Genomic DNA, 12508 nt, shown 5'->3' on the forward strand with positions numbered 1-12508 from the left:
TTTCATAAAACCCCTCCCATCATTTTGTCAAATCTCCCACATATCACTTCATTTCCATTCACACCTCACGTCTATTTTCATTTCCTACTGCTAGGACTTTGTGTCATCATGGAGGCTAAATATTCGCCAGAAAGAAAGAGACAACACAAAGGAGGGAGGATTCTCAGATATGAACCATCATATTGCAACACAATCAACTCCTATCCTTTCATCAAATAGTGCTTTGAGGATGTTCACTGCTTGGAATTTTTCAAAAGGGTAAGTGAGGCAGGGTTTTATGAGCAACTGATAGATTGGGTAGCAACATAACTGAAAGGAGATACTACTATCATTGCTGGTATTGAGTTCAGTTTCTCAGTGGCCTCCATCTCACTAGCAACTAGTTTACCAGACAATGGCGAATATTGGTTTAAGGGAATGAGTCTAGATCTTGAAAACTACAAGCCCTTCTTAAAGATGCCATACAGAGATACACATACTCACCTCATGCCTTTCAGATATTTACTGGAGAAATATGCCCCTTTAATGAAAACTATCATGAGGTTCTTTACCTGTGAAGGTAGGTTCTCCAGGTTGTATGCCTATCATATTTGCCTCTTGATGCACTTCACATCTCAAAAGCCACTCAACATGTGTAATTACCTGTTCAGGAGCATTTCAATTTTTTTTGAAAAGATACAATTAAAGGACAAAGAGCACTCCCCAAGCTTGTTCCATCATAGTATCATCAAAACCATTGTCCTTCACCAGCTGGTAGAGAAAGGTATGGCTTGGGAAGCCTTCGTAGAAGCAACTTTAAAATGGCATGAATAAAATGCAACATCTCAGTCCCAAGTGCACCAAAACAACAAACAGAGATGGTATCATCTAGCAAAATAGCTGAGAGGATTCAGCTACCTAAGCTGGAGGTGACCAAAGTGTATAAGAAAGGGTAGAGGCTTGTGTTTTCTTCTCAAAAAGAGAAAGGGGCCAAGCCTTCTTCATCGACAAAGCGAGAATCGACAGCAAAGGATAAGGAGACAGTTGAGCATGAGTTTGAGGTTATTGATTTAGAGGCAGAATATCAGACTTCAATCATGAGACATACTATCAGGGACAAGGAATACCAAATCAAGGAGCTGGCAATAAATCTAGAAAGGGAAAAGTATGTTATATCATTCCTTGAACAAGAAAACAGTCAACTCAAAGCAAAAGAGTTGATCCTAGAAAAGGAAAAAGCTAAGTTAATGCAGCAAGTTAGCAAAGGTAAGGAGATAATGACATCAAGCAAGCCTAAAGCATCAGAGGTGAGAGGAAAAAGGAAAAGACCAAGAACAAGAGGCCTCAAGAAATCTTTGCAAGAGGAACAAGAACAAATTTTGCTCAATGAAGACCTTGACCTAGAGGAAAGGATTGCCCTAGAGGTTCATCAAGATAAAGAATATTGGCTTAATAGGGTGAATTAACACTTGGAGAAGCTCCTGGAGAAGGAAAATAGATACAATCAAATGCTCAGACACATGGCGCATCACTATCAAGCTCAAAACATGATCGCCAATGTCAAGGTAAAATAACTTGAAAATAAGCTCAAGGAGGCCAAAAAACATCAAAAGGATGATGGAAACTTGGAGATGCTTGCTGAAGCATCTATGAAGCTATAGAAAGCCTATTTTTACGCCTTCCCTCCAATTTTGCGAAAATTCTAAGCATTTTGAGTTTCTTGACAAATTTTGGTCTATGTTCAGAAATTCAGCTGCTCAAGAAGGCGCTGTGCTTTTTCTTTAGGCCTTCATTTGAGGAAAGGTCTACATTTTTGGAAAGGTATTGACATCCTCTAAAAACCCATTTTACCATATTTTGCAGAGGTGGCTTAGTTTTGGAGAAAAATGAAAAAAAGTGGCTAAAAACTAGCATTCTAGACCATTTTTTGACAGGCGCTGCGCTTCTAGAGTGACCTTGGGAGAATGGAGTTTTGAAGGTCTTCGCTTGCTCCAAATTCAGAAATTCAAACTTTTCTGGAAACTAGAATTGAAGGACTAGTGACCGTTCTCTCATATTTGCATGTCGACCCCTATAAGGCACCTGAAAATCAGCTCAAAGTTGGCGCTATGCTTCTACACTTTCTGTGTTTTTATTTGAAAATTTTCACTATGTAAAATTTCTAGTTTTTAGTCTGACTTGGTCAAAGTCAAAATTCTCTATGTAATGGAACTATTTACGAGGCTAGTGATGTAGGCATGAAAAAATTTACATCATAGGTTTTTTTTGATGTTTATTAGGCCTCATAAAAGAAGCAAACTCCTAAACAAACTCTTCATGAAGTGTTTGAGTTGCACCTTCTCACTCTCACCTGTTGGTTGAGAGAATCTTGGAGTCTATTCCTCCACCAAGGAATTCAACTCTTGAAGGTGGGAAAGTGATCCAAGAGAGTCTATAAGTATAATTTCACTTCAGGAGAAGAGGGTTGAACTTTTTGTGAAGGAGTCTTGCATTGTAATAATCTTTCTGCTAATACAGATACAAGTTACAGTTATTTTCAAGGAACTCTATCCCAGTGAGTTCATGGTGCTTCTACTTCAGTATTTTTGTTTTCTCATGGTCTAAACATCTCTATCTACATTATATCTCTTCTTTCTATGAATGCCTTGTGATAAAATAATTAGAATTCTTGTTTTTCAAGCTCTGTTATCTAGTTTTCACAGTTATGTGTTTTGTCTTCCTAAGATAATGAAATCATGTTTATTTATGCTCATTAGTTTCTTCCACATTATATCCTCTATACTACACTGAAAAACACTCAAATTACACCATGGCTTCTGACATCTAGCTCCTTCTTATGTTTTCTCCTGTATTCCCACAGCCTAGACCTACTTGTGGCTCCAAACCCTAAGTTTAGAAAATCCTTAAAAAAACCAAATTTTCACAAACAAATACACATATCTAGCCTAAAATTCATTTGTTTTAAAGTCATATCATTGATAAGAGACTTAGAGAGATCCCTCTCATGCTCAGCAGGGCTAGCTACTGAGCTGAAGTGGTTTGAGGTTACCCTTGTCGATTTCCTTTTCAACCTAGGAGATTGTAAGGACTAAAAAACCTCATTAGGTCTCTTAGAGGGAACTACAACATGCATAGATTATTATTTGACCTCTTGAGAGGCTTACTTTTTCATTTATGAGCTAGTTTGGCGAGCTTGTCACCAAAGGTTGTATTATTAGCACATTATTTATTTTTGGGGCTTATGTAGGCTAAGGATTCTAATTCGAACTCCTAAGATGTGTATAAATAGGAGTGAGATGACTTCATTTCTCATCATCAATTTGGATTGGATCTCTCTCTTCTTTAGAGAATTTCACACTTTATCTGGAGGATGAATTTGAGTTTCTATGGATGAATTTTGATGTATGGTTGTTGGTATATCTTCTCTTAGAGCTTCTCTATTGTCATTTGTTAATGGTTGGATATACAATATTTCATGTAAGTACTAAATTTTGATGTTATCCTTGTTACTTTTTCTCATATATGCTGGATTGGGGTTTTCATTGTTTTAGGGCTAATTGCTGCATGCAATTATTGCTTAATCTTGTGGAATTGTCTCTATTGTAATGTTATCTCCATGTATGGGCCATGTAGTGTGATAAAAATCTCCTAGGGGTAAAAATTGACATTGATAAGCCATTCCTCTTGTGCATTTGAAGTGTAAAAGATGCAAGATTGCTCTCACTTGAGCTAGAGGGTTTATGAAGTAATTTTAAGGCCTCCTTGACTAGGAACCAAGAAATATTACACATAATCAACATAGATTCCATTCTCCCAAGGATTAAGGAACTAATATGTTAGCACTCTGTAATTTTGAGGTTGAAAACACAATCACAGAGGGAACATCAAAACCGCTTTTGGAGTTTGGATCTAGGCCTGCTAGCTTCAGTGAGGGCTCTCTCTTTGAGATTTAGCTTTGTTGCCTGAATGGATATTAGGCTAGTTAATGAGCACAAGTTTGGTTTTTTAAATGGGTTTGGTGGGGAAATCAAGGGGAAAGGACCATTAGGCAATAGAGTCAAAGGCCTAGGGTGATCAGCTTGTAGAAACAACAAATAGGAGTGAAACAAGGCAAGCTAGATGCACTACATGGATCTTTGAGAATAAAATGGATCAAAGAGGGATATTTCTTTATAATTTAGCTTTGTTGTAATGAATATTAGGCTAGCGAATGGATTCAAAATGTGGATCTTGAATTGGTTTGGTAGGGAAAGCAAGGGGAAAATACCATTGGGCAATGGAGTCAAAGGATTGGGTGATCAACTTGTAGAAACAACAAATAGGAGTGAAACAGGGCAAGCTAGGTGCACTGCATGGATCTCTGAGAATAAAATGGATTGAGGAGATAGAAGGAGAGTGAAGTTAGCAGAAACCCAGGAGCAATTAAGAATTCCTTGATTTGGTATCAGTGGAAAACATATAAATTGTAACACAACTAGAAATAAGCTGCTCAAATAGCAAATCTTAATCTTCACTTTCTATTTTACAATTGAGGATTCATAAATACAGGTATAAACACATAACAATAGGAGAAAAATTCACCATTTCGTACACCACTTGAATCCTGAACAGCTAATCTTTTATTCCTTTGCAAACCATCACTTGAAACACAATGAGGACCATTACAGAATGGGACTCTTCCCTTCTTATGAATTTTTCCCCTCTTCTTTTACAATTAGAATTCTTACAATATATAGAAGATATCCTCTCCTAGGATTAGGAGGTCGAATTCAACTACCTCAGCCAAAGATAGACTAAGATCCCTGAAAATTTGGGACTGATTGCCACGAAAAGTGGGCCGAAGTGCTAAAAAAAAGGGTAAACTTAGAGATTCTATTCTCCCAACTGAAGAAACTTGTGTAAATTTTGGAAGAGGTTTTTGTTCCTCAGCCCATTCTGAAAAAATATTCTTTCATTTTTTCTTAATTCATCTCCAACTCGCCAAAATCTCTGTCGCAAAATCATGACCAAAATAGGAAGAACAAGAAACCTGAAAAATCGGGCTCAAAGATGGATTTGATTCTCCCAATGGCTGACACCTGGGTAAATTATGGGAGAGGTTATTGTTATTTTGGCCCATACTAAACAAAAACCTCTTTCGGTTTTTCAAAATTTATTACCGTTTACCCGGAATATTTCTCGGAAACAAATTGGAAAATCGACGAAGAACTGCTTTGGAAGGCGGTTTTGAAGAAGGAAAAATGGATTTCGAACCCCCTCTAGAGTGGTAAGTGGTATTGGAGGGGGGGTGGGGGTCCGAAGTGAAGAGAGGGAGCTTATGGTAAGTTAGTAATTTTATTTCTTTTTTGTTTTATTTTATTTTATAATGTTTTTTTTATATATTTTTAATTGTATTATTATTTTGTTTTTAATGTTTTAATTTCTCATTTTAGTTTTAAAATTCTAACCTAACCATTAACCTAATTACTAACTTTAATTACTAATTATTAATTAATTATTAATTAATTTATCATTAACAAATCTAACCTAGTTCTATTAATATAACTACACTAATTTATTCTAATTAATGTTAAAAAAATGCCTCTAAACATTTTTAACCTAATATTTTTTATTTATTTTTCCTAAGCTTGTTTATGTGTGTAATTCATGAAAATGATGGAGGGGTGAAAAAATGCAGGGCATGGCATGAAGGGTGCAGTAGGGTGATGAAGGATTAGGCAAAATGAAATCAACTGAGCCCAATCAAGCCAGATGTCTTCATCATAGGAGCAATGCCAAATAAACAACTGAAGAATCAAGTTACCTATAATTATAGGATACTAACAGAATGCATATGGTTATGCATGCATGTTAGTTTTGTATGTTCATCATGCATGCATTGTAATGGCTACGATTATCATGTATGTAGCTAGTGTTATAGTTTTGCATCACCATGCATGATGTTGAGGTGTTGAGATGTTGATGTGTTGATGTCATTATGTAATATGTTCATGTTGTGCTAATCTGAAATGATTTGTGCATATGAGATAGACTCCATTGAACTTCATAAGGTATGATTTGATTATGCTTTCTATTAGTTTATCTGACATGACATAATTGCGGGAGTGTTGACAGTGCTAGACCGCCGACATGTAAATGGGATCTCCCCAGTAAGAAGTCCCAATTAGACCTCAGACCATTTGGTGTAGGAGTCCTAGTAGTGGGTCGTAAGGTAATGCCTTGACGGTGATGTCACAAAGACGCAAGTAAGATAACTTTGTAAGTAACAAGGGTGTGACTGATGTAGAGAGTCAAGGAATATGTACGAGAGGTTCCAACACTTCAAAGGAAGAGGAAGGTGAAGGTGAGTTCCAGGTTGAAAGGGATTAGTCCCAACTCAGCTAGGAACACACCACAGAAAGGACATGCACAACTTCGGTGGAGTAGTCCACTCGGATGCGGCAGTCACAACATACAAGGTAAGATAACATGAACAACACTCACAGATTAGCCCGAGACGAGTGTGACAGTTGATATAGCAAGGTTCATGAGAAAGGTCTGTTTGATGTCCGATAGAGTAGTTGACACAGATGGTGACAACATTAACAACATATGCAACACATTAACAACAAGATTCATATAATTGCATACAAATCAGTTCATATACAAGTACGTAAGTTAAACAACATATATCATTAAGGAAACTGGAACAATCCAACTACAATAACAACATATGCATGAAAATGTGTTGGCTCTTATTATTAAAGAAGTGTAAGTCACAATCATATAATACCCCATGTAAACTTGCTAGCCCCAACATTGGAATGTTACAGCCACATCCACCTGCTCCTCTAAAGAGATGTACTAGCTCTATGTAGTGGAGAAGCCAAGGCGTGTTACAATACTATCCAAGACTTCTTCAAGATAGTATTAGTACAAGCTTGGCTGACCAAAAGCCTATACAATGAGTTATGAGGGACTATTTATAGCAAAGGGTGGGGTGACCCTTGATATTCCCCTTTGTGACCATTCAACTACCCTCATGACTCTTCACCTACTCCATGAATATTACATCCACTCTTGACACTTGACTTACACTTGACATGACTCAACATTACAATGCACATGTACCCATGGGAGCAATGGCTTGGACAAGCCAAACTAGACATCATTCGGACTTAGACAACCATAGAAGTCCAACTACTTGAAATCCTCATGCTGATTGTTGTAGCATCCATCGTCATTTGAATTTCATTATTCAATATTATCACAAAAAATAAAAAATAAAATCAAATATTATGTTTAAAAATCAAAAGAGAGTTTGAAAGTCTGAAAGCAGTGATTTAAGTTATACTATCGGTGGCATTCAAATTCAATATAAGGTGGGGCCTGACCCATATACTAAAGTTTGAGCGGTATTATGAAATATAAACAAGTGATGGTTTAAGAGGCGGGTAAAGTGCTTTGCGGGGGAACAACGAGCACGAGTTATAACTTAGGCTCAACCCCCACAGTTGACCATGACGTCGAGGTAGTTGACTAAGATCTACGGCCTAAGATCGTTGCGGGGGTTCAAGCCTGATGAACCTCCCGTACACTCCCTACCCCCGCAGCGGGCCACCCCCATCGTTTCACTCCACCTCGTCTCCTCCACGTCATCCGCCACTCTCATTCATTACCGTCCACCTCACCCACCATACCCCGTCACCTCATCTGCCACTCCATTAATTAGTTACATTAATTACAGGGTTTCCCTCCATTTTGCTTACCATATATATAAAATAAAAGTAAAACCCCGTTGCATTAGTCTTTTGTTTTTAGTACTAAGCAACCTCGCATCCAGTTCAACATTCTGAGTCAGCAACCGTCCCAACAACTGTCATCAGCAACTATCACCAACAACTGTCTTCTACAGACACCATGGCCAAACAAGTAAGTTCTTCCTCAATCATCCATACCCCATTAATGGATGTCGAACGTGATATTTCTGATACCCTCTGCACAATTAAGCATCTTTCACTATATCAAGAAGTCATTCTGAACCATAAAAATTCCCCTATATTCATGGCAATGGTTAGGTCAGGTGTTTTAGCTGCTTTTGTCCCAAGGACTCATTTATTCCCTAAATTTATTCAATGGTTAGCCTCAACAATGTACCCCAAGAAGTGTTTTGTAATGAATCAGTCAGGGGAGAGTGTTTTTCAAGTAACTTCACAATTAATTCACCAAGCTTTGAATTACCCTGTATCTAGAACTTACACCACCTTTATTGAAGAGTCTTTGGCTTAGGGATAGGTCTTCTCATGTTACCTCTTTCTTGGCTCCTAAATCTGGTCAATTCTCTCTAGATGGAAATATGTTCTCTTTAGACATTTTTGCAATTGATATAAGACTTGTCTTGCAAGTAATTTCTAAGATTCTAGGAAAAGAAGATTCCAAGCAGGTTGATAAAGTAGTGCTGGGATTTTTCTCTTTAATGATGAAGCCAAAGGTAGTACTAGATATTCCAACATTCTGGGTGGATACTATCAATACCCAATTCATGACTTTGCCTCTTACTGGGTCCTTCAAGTTTCCTTCAGTTATTACTTATCTATTTTTGTACTAGAATGCTGAACATTTTACATATTTGGGACTAAATGTTGTTGACATAAATAAGAAGAAGCAGTCAATGGTATTTTGGACAGACCTGATAAGAGGAGATCCAGGAGATGGTGGTTTATTTGAGTTCACTTCTTTATTCCTTCCAGTGGCTTATAAGATCTTGAATGGAACCTTGCCCCCAACATTTCTTCCTAAAGCTCAAGAATTTCTTCAATTGAGTAAGGATGTGAGGTGTGGAGATTAGTTCATATTTGAAGAGCATGCATAGATTAGGATTTATGGAGCCTCTATCAAGCCTTACAGGTTACCAAAATTTGTGCCAATGAGTCTTTTTGCCATTGAATTTATCAGGCAGAGCTTGAATGTAGATCAGGTTCATTTTTTTCCTATGAAGAAAGGCTATTTCTTTAAGTTTCCCAAAGTAGTAGGACCCTTCATTGTGAACACTAGACAGGCTGCCCAAGAGGTCGAGAGGTTATTGAATGACATGTGTCTTTTACAGGTGGTTGAGTGGGCTTATGACCCTCATCAAATTATTTCCAAAAGAAGGCTAGAGAATGGATATTCAGCCTTTGTGCATGAAAGTAGACCAGAAACAGAGAAATTAGTAAAGGGAGGTTTGCAGAACACTCAGGGGATAGAGATTGAAACCCCTAGCATTACAGAAAAAGCTGTGAAGAGGGCTAGAGAAGAAGTTATTGCTTTGGATGAGGAAGAATCTAAAGCAGCAAAAAGGACTAAGCTTCAGGATGCAATGTCTTCAGCACAACCTGGTTTGGTGATTCAGTTAGGAGAAACAGAAGGTGCCCCAGCTTCCCCATCTTCCAGAGAACCTGTTCATGATCAGGTTCCTTTAATTCAAAGTATGTTTGCTCAAATAGCTGAGAGAAACCAGAAGGTGAAGTTAAATATGGAGGCTCAAGCTGAGTCTCAAGTTTCTCCTGAACAAACTAGATTGCTATCTGTTATGGATTTGGATAAGAGCCAACTTAAAATTTCTTTTTTCTCATCCTACTGAAATATCAGTTGGGTCGACCAGTAATTTCATGACTGTGAACTTAACTATTGACACTCACAAGCTTCCAATGCTTGACAGGATAAATTTGCACATGCAAACTGGGCAATTGATCATAAATGATTTACATAAATCAAATGTAGTAGCTGTTAAGGCAGAAAAAATTCTAAATAAAGTAATTGAACAATTAAAGTTGGAGAAATCCAACTCCAGAGCTTTGAATGCTTAGGTGGATGAGCTAAAGGAAATTCTCATAAAAATAGGTGTTAATCCTGATGACCAACCTGCTATTTAGAAATTGTTGCAATCTGCTAAGTTAGAGATTGGGGGTTTTAAAGAAGAAAATGAATCTACCTATAGGTGAGCATCCCATTACTGTAGGGATAGTTGAAGTAGAAAATGAAAAGGAAAAGCTCCTACAGGATGTGTTGCAGAAAACTGAAGAAGTTTCTTTACTTAAAGAATCTTTGGATAAGCTGCAACGACAGGTAGACACTCATGTCTTTACAATAGTAATGCCAGCCAACACAGATGATCCAGCAACACAGGTTTTACATTTGGGAATAGAGCTTAAAATGGCTAAGCATGATGTAAAGAAAGCACAAAGAGAATTGGAAACAACTTGCAAGCTATTGAATTTGAGTGAAGAAGAAGTAAGAATGGAGAAAGAAAATGCTAAGAAGTACAGGGAAGATCTTCTAAGGGCTGAAGATGAAATCAAAAGGCTAAAGGAAAAAATGAAGGGAAATATGTCCTTGATTCAAGCCAGGGAAATCCTATGGGATGAAATCATTGAGGTTATCAAGGGCATTTGGGAATTTCTTGTTATTATATATGAAGAGAAAACAATAGTCCGAGACATGGAAGAGGTGGTCATAAAAAATAAACAAAAAGATTTAGATAGATCAAAGTTTGCAAAGAGAATGATAGATTTCATTAATTCTAAATCTACTATAGAATTGAAGGAGCATGACATGCCAGACAGAACATTATGTGCAATAGATTTCAACAAGATGATTGTCAGAAATATTTATAGGAATATTGTTGAGAAGAAGATAAATGAGATGAAGGAAGTAGTTTCCAAGTTTAACATCATGTTTGATAAAAGAGTTAGAGGTAGACTTCCCTCTTTCTAGGATCTATAATGAAACTTGCTACCATGGAAGACATATGAGACTTTTCTAGTTGAGGCAAAGAGAAAAGTTGATAACATTCATGAAAAGACATTAGTATTAGAGGGAGCCACCATTGTGAACTACCTTAACAAATCTTTTAAGCTTCTCTGGATGGTGAAGACTCTGTTTATAGATAAGCCTACTTATAGTAGGATTACAGCGTGCAGAATAACACTTGACAAGTTAGAGGAAGCACCAAAGTCAAATATACCATTATGGAGAAAATGCAAAGAATGGATGATAGAGCAGACCAAAGATGCATCAACAGGACCATCTACTCAAGCCATAGATTCAAACAATGAGTAGCAATCACCAATCATACTTTAATTTATGTTACTTCATGTTATCTTATTTCTTGAGAAAAATGAGGTGTCTTTTACCCTCTAATGTAATATTCTGTAATGACTTTTACTTTAGATAGTTAGAAGGTAGTTAAGTAGTTTGATAGTTTTGGTAGTTACCAACTGTCTCATGATGTATAAAAAGAGGAAAAATTATAGAAGAAAGGTTCGAATTTTGAAGAACCTGAGGACTATGCTATTATGTACTTGATAAATTGATGATTAATGAAAGAATCAGGAGTTTTCCACACAGTGTTGGGTATGATTTTGTAATTTCTCTGTTATGTGTCATTATGTTTCTTCCTTTCTTTAAATATGGTAATGAAGCTGCAGGTCTTTGTTTACTTATGTGAATAAAGTTAAAATTCCTTAAAAGAGTGCTCCCATATTTAAAGCTCCTACCCTCTATATTTCTTCTAAGTTACAGATAATAGTTCCTGTCAAGCACAACATATTATCTTTAATTTCTCAAGACATTCTTCACACAACATTTATATCCAGCATCACATGGCATTTTGAGATTTTCATATCAGCTAAATATTAAGGGTTAAAATTCAGGTCTTTTAGGTCCTTCACATGAAGACACATTATACAAATAAGTGACATGCATAATAAAATTCAATGTCTTAAGCACAATTTCTCCACAGCCAAGAAATTGGTTTCTTAAGGGACAACATTAATTGGCGCCATTGCTGGGGATCGAAAGCAAGAACATTTTTCCCTGGGTTTTTAATATTTTCCTTTGGTTGTTTAGTGAGGAGGAAATATTTGGCTGTATTGAACAGAAAATAACAACTCTAGCTTCAAAAAGGCCTCATACGAGGTCAGATACCTCACAACAAAAAGCTCAAGCCCTTTCAGACCCTGAGAGATTAGTTTCCAAGAGGGTTGGAAAGCCAAAAACTCCATTTACACCAAGTCCTACACTGTCTACACCTGGCAGTAGTTCAACACATCTTTCACCCAAACATTCACCTCTTATTGATCAAGAATTATCTTTTACATCCACTTTATTTCAAGAACCCAACTGTCAAGAACAATCTTTAGAGTTTGTTTCTTTCTTAGTATTCAAAAATATATCTGCTATAGTTGTTCAACCTGAACCTATATCTACATTGCTACCTTTTCATACTCCATTTACCCCTTAGACAGGTTCTACATCTGCTAGTACTCAAGGTTCAGTAAGTTCAGTTGCAAACATGGCAACACCTGCATTCTTATTGAATAGGTATGCACCTACTTAGTTGCCTCAACAATTGAATCCAATGCCTCAAGAATACCTGAAAATTCTTCCTCATTTCTCAGGGGAATATGAACAAACAACAGAGAAACATATAGCAGTTTTTTTTAATTTTGCAGAAAATCTCAAGGTTGAACACCTGGATGTTGTTTTAAGGATTTTTTTGCAATCCTTA

Source organism: Pinus tabuliformis, chromosome 4_2, assembly GCF_031772625.1.
Source record: "Pinus tabuliformis cultivar Carrire ecotype Pingquan chromosome 4_2, CPIR1, whole genome shotgun sequence".
Classification (NCBI taxonomy): Eukaryota; Viridiplantae; Streptophyta; class Pinopsida; order Pinales; family Pinaceae; genus Pinus; species Pinus tabuliformis.